This window comes from Hetaerina americana, unplaced genomic scaffold (assembly GCF_022747635.1).
Source record: "Hetaerina americana unplaced genomic scaffold, ioHetAmer1.1.p SCAF_12, whole genome shotgun sequence".
In the NCBI taxonomy this organism is placed as follows: domain Eukaryota; kingdom Metazoa; phylum Arthropoda; class Insecta; order Odonata; family Calopterygidae; genus Hetaerina; species Hetaerina americana.
In genome coordinates, this window is record NW_027286292.1 from 31,224,100 (window position 1) to 31,240,489 (window position 16,390).

Consider the following 16,390-nt stretch of genomic DNA (forward strand, 5'->3'; position numbering starts at 1 on the left):
GCTGTCGAAGGGGCCAGTCGCTAAATTCCCCTCGTCCTGCTAAACACCTCCGTTTCACGCAGGAATCTTCTGCGTGGCTCGGTGTATTACTTGAATGGCGTATAGTCACAACACACATGCATTTGGTTAGATTCAAGTAGAGACTCTTGAAGCAGTAATAAATTGAGAATACTAATGATGAATGCATAGGGCATTTTTTGGTATTAAAAAAAAAAGAATCGCGACCCAACCGACTAAAAAACCATTTAATTTGATAAATGGCTGAATTACCCGACAAATTTGGACTTGGACTCGACCGACTGAATTTTCAAGTGATATTAAATTTTAAACAAGAGCTATACATTACAGAATAACTGTCAACAATTTGATTTTTGATACACCTTTTATTCTGTGCAGAACGCTGTTCGTAAATCTCTCTCATAATAATATATGAAAATTATTTGCCTCAAAAAGCCGCACGTACCTATGAATTCTTGTGCCGCTGCTCTTGGCGGTGTCGTTATTATCATTATTAATTAGGTAATCTACCGGTTAAGGTAAGTTATTGATGGACACAGCTACCAAGTAAATATTTTGTTTCTTCTAAAAAAAACAACCAAACATCCTCCTCCACAACCAATCCCAATCCTATTCCTGCCCCCACCTCGTTTGCCTGACATTCTCCCCTCTATCACAGTCTGCAACATCCCACTTCCGATCAATATGCCCTTCATTCATTTTTCCTGCCTCCTTATGATTTCTCCCAACAATCTCCTCTCCTCGTCCAATATACCTGGCTCTTTCTCATTTGTTTTTCTTTCGGTCCATTTTACCCTCTCCATCCTTCTCCATACTCTCAATACAAAATACTCCAATCTACGTCTATCTTCTGCTTTAGAGACCATGCTTCCGTGCCGTACACAACTTCGATACATATCAAAGTCCTGATGAACCTTTTCTCAACAACCTTACCAAATATCACTGCTATCAACTCCCTCCTCCTTGTGAAAGCTTCTTTGCCTTACTACTTTGACCATTTTGGTCCGAAACACTTCCGATACGTAAACTGTTCCACCTGCTCTAGTTTTTGCCCTCCTATATTAATGTCAACGTTGGCCTTTCTCTTTCTGGATAATCTCATAACCTTTGTTTTATTTATATGGAATCTCATCCCATATCTATCGCACTCAGTTTCCAATTCACTCAGCAATGCTTGCAGCCTCTTCGGTGACTGTCAAACTAGAGCTAGGTCATCAGCATAACTAACTTTTTACGTATTCCCCGTCCACACTCATTCCTATCTCCAGATCTTCCCATACCTCTTAAATAATTTCCTCTTCAATACGTTGATTGGCACCAGTGATAATTGAAAGCCCTGCCTTACACCTCTTTCTAACACTGACCATCCGGCTCTCTGTCAGAAGGTCAGTGTTAAGCCCCACTCGAATCTGAGCAGTCAAAGACATTTAAGGCGCGGATTAGTCTCCAATTCCTCCAATCTATTGATATTTTCTGCAATATTCTCAGTAGTTTTTACAATGCACCCAATCGAAAGCCTTTTCGAAATGTACGAAACAGGAAAATACGTCCAGATTGTATTCTATATTCCTCTCGATTAGTGATCTAGATACTAAATACTACATTGGCATCGCACGTACCTTCCCCTTCCGAAACTCAAACATATTATCGCCAAAGTAGGCATTTGCTACGATCTCCATTCTTTCGCTGATGATCCTGAGAGCCACCTTAGCACCAACGAAAATCAAGCTTACTGCTCTTAAGTCCTCACATGTTTCAGCATTTACCTTTTCTCCCCGTTGCCTTGCTCGATAGTGTTTTAACGTGACACTCAATAGCCGCCACACTAGGGTCAGATGCGTTCACAGCTGCCTCATTGAGGAGCTGAGGGGTCGTTATAAAGAATGATCACCTTCAGCACCCATTATGAGGCCCCATTCTTTTACGGGGCTTACATATGAAATGCTACGGAGTTATATCTTTTGACCATAAACAGAGGGCGTCGACAGCAACGGTGCCTGCAAATTTCAAAATGAACTAAAATTTATAAAAAAATCCGCGGTTTTCAACCTGAAGATCTGTTTCGTTCTCGAAATGGAACCAAATGTTTACATAAGCATTAAAGGTTATCGCATGAATCGATTTTTGCGCATGTTTTGAATTGAAGGCTCATCATTGAGCAAGGTGTAAGTGACCAATTACTACCAAATTAAAAAAAATTCGTGCAGGAAATTCGAAGACACTCTTCATCCTTATCTGTGACATTTTTCAATATGTTAACATTTTTAAACCAACGGTAATTTGAAGAATATTTCTAATTTAAAAAAAAAACTATTAGCTTTGAAAAATCATTCTTGATGCATGTTTAAAAAAATAACACGTTAATTTAAAATAGCTCTAAAAATAACTCGGAAACAAGAAAGCGAAAATTTTATTTTGGTACGCCCGTCTTATTGAATGTTACATCGTGGTAGACTGTATTGTTTTCCTCACTATGCCTTTGTATTCCACGGGAAATCTATCGATTATTTTGTAATTTCAAGTAAATCACAATTTTATCTGCATGCAAACGCAACAATATTGCATAATTTGTTTTTACCAACGGACAAGCATGATCGTTATGAACTTGTCATACCGCAGCAATGATCTGTATGCAGTTGATAACAGGAGGAAAATGTAAAAGTGAGCAAACAGCAAATTATTTTTCTCTCTCACCACACCTCACAGTAATTGTTGGCCCAGGCGTCATTCTGCTTCCATTTTTGTAGACACAAATAAATAATTCTGAAACGCAGCGTTTAAATCTACTAATATTTTCATTTATTTCCAACCGTAGTAATCCCCTACTACTACTTGGTCGCATCGCAAAGATTACTTTTTCTAACTAATGGAAATATTGCACGAAATTGTAGATTGAAAAATACTTTGCATTATCGTAGGTATCTCAGAAATAATAGAATTTCCGAGTATGTCAATAGAGCATTTCTTACCACAAAGGGGATAGTATCTAGTAAATTAGACCCCACTTCTAGAAATATGATGAGATGAAGAAAGAGCAAGAACAGGCCAAAAAGTTACAATTTATTTCATTCCGATCAAACTTCACGAATAAATGACAGAACCTAATCATGAGTTATATTTCATTGAAAAATTGCCTCCAATAAAAACAGAAGTTCGTTTAAAATAAAAACGAAAATATGAAGGGGATGATAAACGACGTGAGATATTCTCAACGCCATGTCTTTCGCCAAATGATGAAAACAAACAACAACAATGAGGAATCAATATTTCGTTTTAATATTTTCAAGTAGCAACGATTTGCCAGCATATTGAAAAGTAAAATTTTCACTATTATGATGCAATATATTTTAATTTATGAAACGAAAAGGAAATATCGGAAGAAAATATTACTTTTTATAGCCACTAAAATGTAAAAAATAAACTGCAGCGCACTCTTGCACATGTCACAAAACATTGTTTTCATTAAGTATTGGTCAATACCTAAATTGGTAAAATTCCTTAAAAGGTTAAAATTTTAGAAGTAAGTTATTTAATGTTAGGTGTTAGAATTTTAGAGTCAAGGGGATCATTTGACAATTGCATATGTATCCAGGCACTTAAGATTACAAAATGGAATTAATGCAATTCAGTTAGATATCACATGACCCCGGTGGCGGCGGGGTAACGTCCTCGTCTGCCATTCCAAGGGTCGCGGGTTCGATTCCCGCCTGGGTGAGTTTCCCTCCATCTAGGGCTTGGGTGTTTGTAAATGTGACCATTGTTATCTTTGTTAACAGTTAGATGTAAAGGCCAAAAATGCGCTGTTTTCGGACTAATACTGAATTTTAAAAAAATGACGTTCATTGCAGTCAGTCGTCAAAAATTAGTCACTTCTGGAGTGGTTCAGAGAATTATCTAAAGTTTAATAACTTAAACTACGTTTAGTACCATAGAACGATGGGAGGGGATTTAGGTGGGATATACAATTTACAGTCGGTAGATAATATGAGATAAATAAAAGTCGCTCAAAGTTGAGGAGAGGGAAGAAGCATTAGAAACTCCGAAGAACGTTTCAATTATACCAGCGAGTGCCCCCGTACTACTATCGTAGCGTTAATGATTAAAAAATATTAAAGCCAAGAGGGCAAAAACTGAATTCACAGCAGAATAAGAGGCTTTAGTAAAGAAAATTACCTGGGGTTTTTGACGTTGGCTCCGAGAACTAAAGATGACAAAATGGGATATCGTTCGCTCTATAAAATGTTTTTTCAGAAATCTTAATACAACAGGAAGAAAAGGAAAGGAATGGTGTTTTCATTTTATCGCAAGATCCCCTTGAGGCCTAAGGAAATCTGAGGACTGTTTTTTCCAAGAGTTAAAAAAGGGGTGATGGAAAGGAAATTTTTTAATTAACTTTTTCCAGGAACAAGGTTGGGGTTTAGCGAAAGTATCATCATAGATACTGCCCTGAAGCTCTTTCAATTTTTCCATAAATATTTATAAAATAATATTCATGAATAAAAGCTCACACAGCTCATAAATGCTCATAATGAATGTTTCAAAAACGATAAATTATCGTAAAGTTCTCTCACATGTCTCTCTCTCTTTTATGCCTTCACAATTTTGTTATTATTTGAACCATTCTTCAAAAATGTTTTTTTTAACCATGCCCATCGACTCATTATTCTTTATGAACTCTCATTATCTTTCATGAACTACTTCAACCCGACCATCCGAAAAAATTGACGTTATTTATAGATCACTTCATTTTTAAATAATAAGAAACCATTTTTTTGAGTACCGTGAGGCATGTTAGTTGTTCACCCCAGGCTAAACGAAGAATATACTTTATAATGAGGCAATAATAATATTTATAAGCCTTTTCCGCTTGATTATGGTGATTTACTTTGTTGCGAAGTATTTATTCTATAATATTACACATTTTAACCTTCCCCTTGCATCGCAACAAACACTATCAATTGTAATAACAATGTCAAAAGAAATTGGAAAACCGTATCTTACGTTTGGCGTCTGGGAATTCTTAAGTTTGATGATGTTTGCAGTCAATTCCATTGATTTGGGAGACATGCACTTTTGAAGGGGGTGACGCGAAGTTTATTCACATAAATATTAACTTTACCACAAATGAAAGAACTCATCCAAACCGTGAAGCTGTCAGTTTCATCTACATTTCGCGCGCTCTGTTTTAGAATTAATTGGTTTTTTGTACCGCAAAAAATGTATGCCTCCGTCTCTCTGATACAGATTGACCAACAAGGCAAGCAAATCAACCGTTTCATGAAATCAGCCGATCAGCGAATAACACTGATGAAGAAAAATAACATTTCTGTCAATATCCGTGGGAGTGGTGACGTCAATGATTACGTTTGCGAAACGTACGCAAGACTGGTTTCCAAATTCATCTCAGTTGATAACCTTTCATTTATTTAATATTTCGAGCTAATTGTTTCATAATTATACAAAATAAAGTTAAATTTACCAGAAAATTCACAACTTTAAATAATCTAAGGTAAAGTTATCTTAAAAGCAGCTCTTCGAGAGTAGAAAGAAATGAGAACCAAAGCTCTTATTTGAATTTTGTCGAGCCATAAAGATTACAGTTTATTTTTAATTATTCTTGATAATAATGTTACCTTTTTGGCTATGTTTAAAAAATTAAAGTGTATTTTTAAGACTATTAGGCAGTAAAACGTAAGAAATATGGCCAGTCAAAAAGGAAAACCCTAATTTAAGACGGAGGGATCCTGTACACATTGGACCCCTTTTGAATGCAAATATCTCGTAGTCTCTTCATTAGTAAAAACAATATCCGTAAATAAACTCAGCTCCAAAGAAACACTTCTATTTGCTCAGAAAACATATATGCATGTTTTCATTTCTCACTCAGCAAAGATAGTAATTAGTGTCAACAACAGGGCGAGAAAAGAGCAAATGAGTATTTCAAGGAGGAGGAGTTGTGGTTAGAAATAGAGGTACTGGTGTGATATTAGTAATAATGATGTCACTGATAAAATTTAGTAATTTCAAAGTGTAACAACCATTCAAAAATAACGATGAAGTCGATTTTCTTTGTAAAAAACTGTAATAATCAAATACAGCCTCGGCGTGAAGCGACGTGAAAAGATCAAATCGTAGGAATGCGTCAAATTACTTCAGTTTTATCCAGTTCTATCTCGTATGAGTGTATATATTTATGTGAGTGCCATAATATATTTCTTATCGGAGTATTATTCGTCATTAGGGAATTGATCAGAGGAAGGTATTCGCAGGGAAGCTATGATAATTTGCATTCCCTTCGGAAGGGACAGCTCACGCGTTTAAATTATTTCTAAGTTTAATGGGAATTTAAAGTATTTTAAAGGAGACTCAGGCTCCTTAATTTTAAAATAAGGACGGTATAAAGTTTATTATTCAAAAGAAATTAATATTTTTAACATGCTATAGGAATTCGATTTCCCTCCTATGATCCCGGTTGAAAAAAATGAATTTCACAAGGAGACAAGCTTGACGTATACGAGAAGACAGTCTTGAAGGAAAGTCAGGAAAGTCTGAAATATGTATAGTAATTGGGGTCATCGCCCATCAACGTCGTGGTCATATGCTATGGTGTCCTATTACATCCTCATCTAGCTAACAAGCTTTCTGCCAAAGCACTCACCGGTATTTCCTTCCGTCAAACCATCTCGTCTCGACTGTATTTACCTGCTGATTGAAATGGATATGAAAGGAGCGAGATGGCCTCCGGAGGACGAGGAGGCAATGGGGACGAATAAGAATGGGTAAGGAAAGAGATACGTATCCATATCGTTGTCCATTCCAGTTTCTCTCTTCTCCACAGTCTCCTCGCACCCTTATTGATACGATGAGCCAGACTAACCTGATGAGGCTACTTCTCCTTAAGTGGGTCCATGGAAACACCCGTGTACACACAATTCCCAAATTATCTCTCTTATCGGTGGCCGTGCACAATTTTTGACAGACGACTTCTAATCTTAATCACAGGCCATAAAATATTCTTCGTTTGATGCTAATCCTTTTCACTCTGTTTTTTTACTGCCTATCAGATGGAAAAATGCTTCAATGTGCCCTAGTTACTGCAGGGTAATGAAGGATGATTAACACGTTTAAGCTACACGAATGATTTTAAATTACCTTTAAAGGTGAAAATATCGGGTTTGCCGCAATATTTAATTCTAGAAGACAAGAATTTCCCCTCTAAAATTCCACATTTATATTATAATCCTATCACTTCGTTCTTCGCAAAATTAAAAATAGGAATTTCTGAGCTTCAGGAATTGTTATACTACGATAGCTCACCTCATGGTTTAAGGCTGGCGCAGCGTGACCACGTGAAACACTGTGGAGCTTACTACGTACTGCCTTAATGCAGCTCTTTGCTAATTAATTACTAAAGAATAGGCCAAAACCCTGCTTAGCGTCCAAATTCCACCACCCCCTTCAGTTTCCTCTGGGATATCTCCAACCATGCAGAACTACCTAATGAGAGAACACGAAGTAATAGGGCTACCTTCAAACTAATCACACGTTAACTAAAAATTCTCCTCTCCCTATGAGCTACTCATTAATTAATGGAATCAATTTGAGGTTTTGTGAAATACATATGCACGAATTTTCACTCGAACAACATTTTTTAAATTCATGGGCAAATTATGAAATTCATAAGAATTAACGAAATCCATTTTAAATTTACGAAGGGATACTTAAGATGATTTAAAAAAATTATTTACTACGCATGCAGCACTTAAAAATTCAAGATGAGAGATCAAGGATACACATTAGTATGCTACGGTTTGTGAACCTTGCGCACATTTGATTACTATCGGAGACCTTCGGAGAGAATGGTAGGTTTGAAGAATATCCACCGCCAACAAACTTGTACATTTTTGTCACGCGTTTTTTTGCGACAATTATCCCCGATGGCTTATGTCGTGTGTTTTTATAGCTATTTGAAATTTGAATTATTAATCAAGATGCATTCTTTTTAAATGGCATACAATTGTTATGCGGCGTAGCATGCATTACACTGAAAATTACTTTTATAGAAAATCGTTACTCCCAATGTTTTGCACCAGAAGGACATTTTTGGTGGATTTTTCCATTTTACCACTGGAACAACGATGTTCGATCAAATTCAATAGATGATAAAATCAAGGAAACGTTTCAGTAAGAAGGTTCTCAGGTGGCATTTTCAGAATTGTTCAATCCCGCATTTTCTTATGCTCGTGTCCAGGGTCAGCGCGATTTCAAACTCCCGGATCGATATTCACATCCACCGGCTAGAAACACGGGTGACAGCGGTCGATTTTTAAGCTTTAAAAACTTACGTTTTTCCCTCTCATAAAGGCATTAACTTCCCTCCCCACGTTCTACTTCGAACTCGAAAACCCTCCTTTGTATATTCAAGAATGCGTTTATAGATTCCCTCGAATTGTGCCTGGCAAATGGTTCTCCCCACCACATCGACTGTTAGCCCGAAAAATAAAATATTTTCCAAATTACAAATTTGAAACATTTAGTGTATAATTCTTAATACAGCACTACCGAGGGAGAACACATTTATACATGAAAAACGCATTTATCATGCATGAGGACTTTTAAATTTGGCTGCATGCCAAACGTTATAGATAGTTCATATACATGCTCAAAAAGCCATGCTTTTAGTGGACAAATGAATAAACCATAAAGTAGAATTGCACCAAAGTATTCGTCGTGGATCTATTTTCATTTATGGCACCACTTTCGCCGCGTGAAATAGGGGATTGGGTATCCGAACAAAGGTCATCGTCAGACACATGATCCGGCGAGATGGGAACAAAATTTTATACACAACATTTTGATTAATAAAGTTCACGATCATGTCTCATATTATTTCGAAATGAATCGCATCATTGTAGAATTTTGGTTAACTAGTGGATTATCCTGATGTACCAGTTTAGCAAAAAAGATTTCAAGTGAGGGTCAATACATCAAATGCACTGACGTGTATGTATATTTTACGAAAGTCTCTCAGTGGAGAATGATAAATCAAACGAGTAAGGCAACGGGAAACCACCTCAATTATCATTCCCAAGAAAAAGATGATGGACAATAGAGATATTTTGAGTCCTGGCAACCACGGGGCTCGGCCCAATCGGCCGTGTGTCGTGCCCGGCAGCGGGGCAGGCAAGGCTTCCGCGGTCGTCATCCCACGAAACCCTTGCAAGGGAAAACCAGCAGCAGCAGGACAGAAGACGCAGGAGAAGAAGACCAAATTAGATAGAATAGGAACGTGGAATGTTAGGACAATGATGAGGACAGGGAAATTGGAGAATGTTAAGCGAGAGATGGAAAGAAGAAATATAGATATTTTAGGTATATGCGAGGTGAGATGGAAAGATAGCGGGGATTATTGGAGTGATCAGTATAGAATAATATACAGCGTTGGGGACGAGAGCCAACGAGGGGTTGCCATAGTATTAAATGAAGAGGTAGGAAGAAGCGTAGTCAACATAGAGCAGGTAACGGATAGAATACTACTAGTGGAGATAAAAGCAGAACCGACGAACTTAGTTATTATTCAGGCATACATGCCTCCGAGCAACCATAAGGAAGAAGAGGTCGATAGGATATACGATCAGTTAGAGAACATGATCGCGTGTGTTCTTGCAGAGAAACATTTGATAGTGATGGGGGATATGGAATGCGACGGAAGGCGAAGGAAGAGATGGTGATGAGGTGGGAGACTACGGTTTAGGCACGAGGAATGACCGCGGGGAGAAAGCAGTTGAGTTCTGCAGGAGACAGGGGTTAGTCATCACCAACACTTGGTTTAGACACCACAAAAGATGTAGGTATACATGAGAAATGCCAGGTGACTCAGGAAGATATCAGCTAGATTATATCCTGGTTAGACACATGTTTAGGAACAGTGTGATAAATTCCCACAGCTTCCCGGGAGCGGATGCGGACTCAGACCACAATTTAGTTGTTATGAAATGTAGCGCACGTTTCAAAAAAATAAGGCAGGGGCGGCGAGTTAGAAAATGGAATGCAGAAGCATTAAATGGGTTGAAAAGGAAGGAATACAAACAGGCGGTAGAGAAAATCATGGATGATGGTAAAGGGCTTAGTACTATCGAAGAAAAATGGGAAATGGTCAAGAAAGGGTTGTCTAAAGCGGCAAAAGACACTATTGGAACCGTTAACGCTAAAAGGACTAGGAAACCTTGGATCCCGGATGAGATGATTACAAAGATAGATGAGCGGCGAAAATTGAAGAATATAAATACATAATTAGGCAAAATGAAGTACAAAGAATTGAACAATAAATTGAGGCGGGCAACAAATAAAGCAAAAGAAGCATGGTGGAAGACGCAGTGCGAGGATATGGAAAGTCTGCAGAGGAAGGGTGAAATCGGTGCGCTGTACAGCAAAGTTAAATCGTTATCGGGAAGTAAGAAAGGAAGAGCTATGCTAACAGTTAGAGATAAGGCGGGTAAGGTAATAGTTGACGCAGGAAAGATCCAAGAGAGATGGAAGGAGTATATAGAAGAACTGTATAGTAAAGAATTCAGTCCAACAAAGTTAGACATTGAAAAAGAAAATGACGTAGAGGAAGACAGCTTTGGTCCAGGCATACTAGACAATGAGATAGAAAGGGCATTAAGGGAGATGAAACTAAATAAGGCCGTGGGGGTAGATAACATCCCCGTGGAACTTTTAAAATGCTTAGGAAAATGTGGGAGGAAGAGGCTATATGGGCTGATCCGTAGTATTTATGAGGAGGGAATCTGGCCGGAAGACTTTGTGAGATCAGTGCTAGTTCCTATTCCGAAAAAGGTAAAGGCCACGTCCTGTGAGGACTTTAGGACAATTAGTTTGATATCCCACGCAGCTAAAGTTGTTCTCAGGATCATAAACAAAAGATAGAGAGTAGGGCAAATGATTACTTGGGGGATTATCAGTTTGGGTTTAGGAAGGGGAGAGGTACGCGTGATGCCATTGCAGTAATGAGATTATTAATCGAGAGGAATATAGAACACAACCAGGAGGTATTTGCCTGTTTCGTAGATTTCGAAAAAGCGTTTGAGAGAGTGAATTGGGAAAAACTAATGAGTACATTGCAGAAAATAGGAATAGATTGGAGGGAAAGGAGGCTAATCCGCAACCTGTACATGTCTCAGACTGCTCAGGTGCGGGTGGGAAGGGAGTCAGGATGGGCAGTGTTAGGAAGGGGTGTAAGGCAGGGTTGCCCATTATCACCGTTGCTGTTCAACCTGTATGCAGAGGAAATGATCAAAGAGGCATGGGAAGAGCTCGAGGCAGGAATGAAAGTGGGCGGGGAATTCGTAAAATCAGTTAGGTTTGCTGATGACCAAGCTTTAGTTTGTCAGTCAGCCAAGGGGCTGCAAGCATTGCTGAGTGAATTGGAAAATCAGTGCGACAGGTATGGGATTAGAATCAATATTAATAAAACAAAGGTTATGCGATTTTCTAGAAAGAAAAAGGCTAAGCTTATCATTAAAATAGGAGGGCAAAAACTAGAGCAGGTAGAACAGTTTACGTATCTCGGACGTGTTTTGGACCAACACGGTGAAAGTAGTAGGGACGTAAGGAGAAGAATTGCGCTAGGCAAAGAGGCTTTCACAAGGAGGAGGGAGTTGATGACAGGGACTTTGAGTAAGGATGTTAAGAAAAGACTCGTAAAAACTTGGATATGGAGCGTAGCTATGTACGGTGCGGAAACGTGTTCATTGAAGCAGGAGGATAGACGTATATTGGAGGCTTTTGAAATGTGGGTGTGCAGAAGAATGGAGAAGGTGAAATGGACAGAGAAGAAAACAAATGAGGAAGTACTTGGTATGGTGGGCGAAGAGAGGGGTTTGTTGGGAGCAATCCTATGGAGGCAGGAAAAGTGGATGAAAGGGGTGTTGACCGGCAGTGGGATGTTGAAGACTGTGATAGAGGGTAGAATGTTGGGCAAAAGAGGAAAGGGAAGGAACAGGATAGGGATGTTGGACGGGATGAAGGGAGGAAGAAATAACTCAGAGATGAAGAGGGGCCTGATATAGAGTAGGATGATGGATTTTGTGTTTTGTTAGGAGGAAGAAAATATTTGTTTGGTAGTTGTGTCCATCCAAAAACCTACCTTAACCGGTAGATTACCTTAATATATATATATATATATATATATATATATATATATATATATATATATGTGTGTGTGTGTGTGTGTGTATGTGTGTGTGTGTGTGTGTGTGTATGCAAGTATCTCTTTTCTCATTTCTGGTAGCCTACGTACAACTGTCCAACCTCAATCCTAATGCTGCAGTACCTACAACACAAGAGGGACGACAGGAAATAACGAATAGGTTCAATTTGGATGAAACTTTTTCAGCGAATTGCAAAGTGGTCCATATGCTGCGGAAACTTGATGAAAGTCTAGGAGACCCATTCTTACCCCAACCTATCCTTCATATTCCACTGTTCTTCTTTTCTCCGGGGAAGGTCCTCTTCTATCAGTCCTCTCCCATTCCAGGGGAGAGGATAAACGTTCAGCTGGCAGGAGCCGGGGACAAAAGTCTAGTACAATCGCGATCCTGGGAATTTTGCATAACACAGGAAAATAATAATAAAATATGTTAAGCCTTGGAAAACTGGGTTGTCCGTGGCTGAACTATTCCTAAACCCAAGGCTTTCATTTTTGTTAGGTTTAACTTTCCAATGTTCCTTGTCTTCAATCCACAGAGGGCTTCTCTCCACAATAATGCCCTCTGTACTGATTCCCTGTTTGTAGGCTTATTTACTTTGAACATGGTATTTGTCCGTATGGTTCTTCGCGGTGAACGTCTTCTTAGCTGATCTCCGTTTGATATCCATTGAGCTCCTTCCATCCCATGTCATGCTGTTTCTGAGGTGGGCGGGAAATTCAACCTGCTCTTACTTCTCTCCTCTTAGCCCAACATCTGCTGCCATCTCCTCTTTTCTGTATACTTGGATTTAAGTTTTACATATGTTTATTTTCGTATTATATCATTAGTTCACCTTTATTCCTCTGTTATTCGTGAAAATATATTTATTCTTTGATAGATGTTTTTCAATATTTCCGAGTGCTCTTCAGCTTAATTATCGTGTCAGTATTATATTGACCGCGGGAATAAAGGTTCAATGTTTGGTGTTCCTCATATTTCGCAGTCCTCGCTTTCCTTCGGCTTTATAATCATTATTCTCTTTTTAAAGTTCTCTGGAAATCTCCCACTCTCCTATCGCCAAAAAGAAGGTGAAACTTTAAAAAAAAAGGTTTTTGGCTTCCCCGGGAATTTTACCAGAGATCCCTTCAGTTTCGTTTTCAGACTTTATATCTAAATTCTACCGCTTCCCCCGAACGGCTCTGTAGTAAGTAAATTACGGTACGTATCTAGATATAAACAAGAATTTCGACTAAATTCGGTGGGCATGGGTGTGTTAGCAGAGTTTCTAGAAAAACCGATTGAAATGGTTTAAGGAATGACGGCGACATGAAAGAATTTGAATTAAATTCGAAGATGAAACTTGGGTGAATGTAATCGGTGAGTATGAAAGGAGTCTGCTACATTTGAGTCGTAGTTGAAAGAAACCAAATGGGAATCGACTCATCAAACAGACATGTGAGAAGAGTAAATGGTTTCTGAGGAAGAGGTAAATCCACTAAATCAAGGGTGAATTTATTCGAAGGGAGACCAAGGTAAGGGATACCAGACGCATAAGGAACAAGCGCATGTATTAAATCACTCCTGAATGTTGGTGAGACGAAAGATGTATTCAAGTTCAGGTTATTATGGAGAAAACTGGGTAAAGGGAATAATACCCTAAAATAGCATCAAAAACCATTTTAGAGAGGATGGGTCTGACTTCATTCCACAAAGAAATGCAACTTAGTTTTGCTCGCTTCGCAAGATGCTGAAAGTAAATAAGGAGTAGTAATTTTCTTCTTCTGATAAATATTTTCATGATACATTTGTCTTTCCATAATACAAATATCATATAATCTGGTTTTTATTGCGCTTCAGTATCATCAGCTATGCTGAAAACCATCACTTCAAGCATTGGGGTGGATCCCAAACTTCTTGCTATATCACATTCTCCAAGGGCAATAATCCATTATTTAATAAAGTTTGTATCCGAGTACTTGCCGTCTTTTATCATTAATACAAATATCCGCATCTATTGTTTGCAACCACAAAAACCTACACTTTTAGCAATTTAGTCAGTTCTAAGAAATATTTCGTAAACTTTATATGAAAAACACACGTTTGAACAAAATAATTCCCAGAAGATAATTGACTTTCTCGTAAATTCCTGCCTTGGGAGAAAGGGAGTGTAATGAATGCACTTGGTCCCACTCTTGAGGTTGAATTTCACGTCTAGTTGGGAAGTATCGGAGAAAAAAGAAAATCCGTATGAAATAATGGCAGCGAAGTTAATTGATTTCTAGGATCCGCTCCATTCCCCGAGGCCTCCGATCTCACCGTCGTCCCCCGCGCCGTGGTGACCACATCGACAAGGTTTCCGTTTTCATATCACATTCTCCGATTGGAACGATGTCGCATTCCGGTCCTCTCCACCCCCTAAGGGCCCGGAGAAAACTTTTTAGCTACACTACTGCTGTTCAAGGTGAGAGAGGGATTTGCCAAATGCCTCCAAACCGCGACAGCTCTTACAAAAGAAACATGAGTAGCTGGTGAAAGAGGAGAGATCGGAACGCTGGGAGAATAGCGGTGCTGATGCATTGATAGCTGGAGGCCATGAAGTAATAAAAGGCAAATACCTTGGCTTAGTGGTTAATTTTATTCCTATATTTCGGATACCGTGGACCTAACGGGGTGTCCAGGTGTAGGCAACTGGAAGGAAAGCCACAAAGCGCGCTAAATTAGGGCACTACTCATTTCACTGTCATATAGTATTCACCACACTAATTCACACAATTTCTTTATTTGCCAGAAACAAAAATCTATTTTCCCCTGGTAAAAAAAGCATGTAACAAATGGCATTTTAGAGAGATAGCTATGTTTTTTATATATATTCTAAGGAAAAATAATACTATAATATGCGTTACAGGGGATATGTGGTGTAAAAATCTCTTTTCATTGTAACAAAGGATAAAATTAATATAATTAATTTCAGGTTGTGCGAAATATGGGAGGCCTACGTTACATTTTAGTAGTTGATGAATCCAATTAGCTATTACGAGCGAACTGGATTAGACAATCAAAGGCCTAAAATATTTTCTATATTCTCGTTCAGAACTTTTATCTCGTGCACGTAAAACTTCATGTTAACATTCAGGATAGTAGAAGTAATTTCAATGAATTTTTGTGCTACATCTCCCATGCAATTAATGTGGTTTCACGTCGGATATTTTAATAATGACAGTAAAAATAATCAATGATTTTCTGAAGATTTTAATCTTTAATATTATATGATAGATAGTAAGTACACTACACATATTTTTTAACTTGCCATACTTAATCACTAAATAAGGAGCAAATTAACTCCATGATAAAAGCGAAGTCCCAGGCACAAATAGCATGCCAACAAAAAGTACAGTCGAAGAAAATACACCATTTTTTGGGGAATGTGCAGCTCAAAACCAGTTGATATGGGAAAGCATCAGAAGATTTAAAAGCAGATAAGTATATTACTTGAAAAATTATACAAAATTTCCAATAATTTCAGATTATCTTTGATATATTTAGACGCATTTGACTTCATTGTGGTTATATATTTACGAGAGTAGTCAAGCAGCAGCAAGATCGGGCAGAAAGTGCATTTAAGTATAATTCTCAAGTTTCAAAATCATATATTTATTTTTCAACATAGTTACCGTTAAGTTTAACACATTTTTCCTAACGTGTAACAAGTTTTTTCATTCTGTCAATGAAAAACTTTTCCGACTTTTCTCAAATCCAGGACTTGACAGCTGCCTTTATTTCATCGTCCGAGGTGTAATAATTACCCTTGAGGTGTCTCTTGAGTTCAGGAAAAAAATCGGGGGAATAAGGAGGGAGTGGAATCGGTTCCAATTTCAGGTTTTGCAGAGCCTCTCTAGTTGCGCGCGAGGTGTGTGGACGAGCGTTTCATTTTGAAAGATTATATGCGCCAGGCTGCCTTTAACGCGAAAAACTTGACGTAGGAGGCGGTATAGAGTCTGCAAATACTGAGAAGAATTTATCGTTGCCCCTTGTTCCAGAATGTCGGTCACATAAACTCGGTGAGTATCCCAAAACACAGTCAAAAGTAGTTTTTTTGCGGACGATTGTCTTTTGAACTTTATCGTCTGAAGATAAGACGGATGTCGATATTCAGCGCTCTTTCTTTTCTCTTTCGGGTTGTA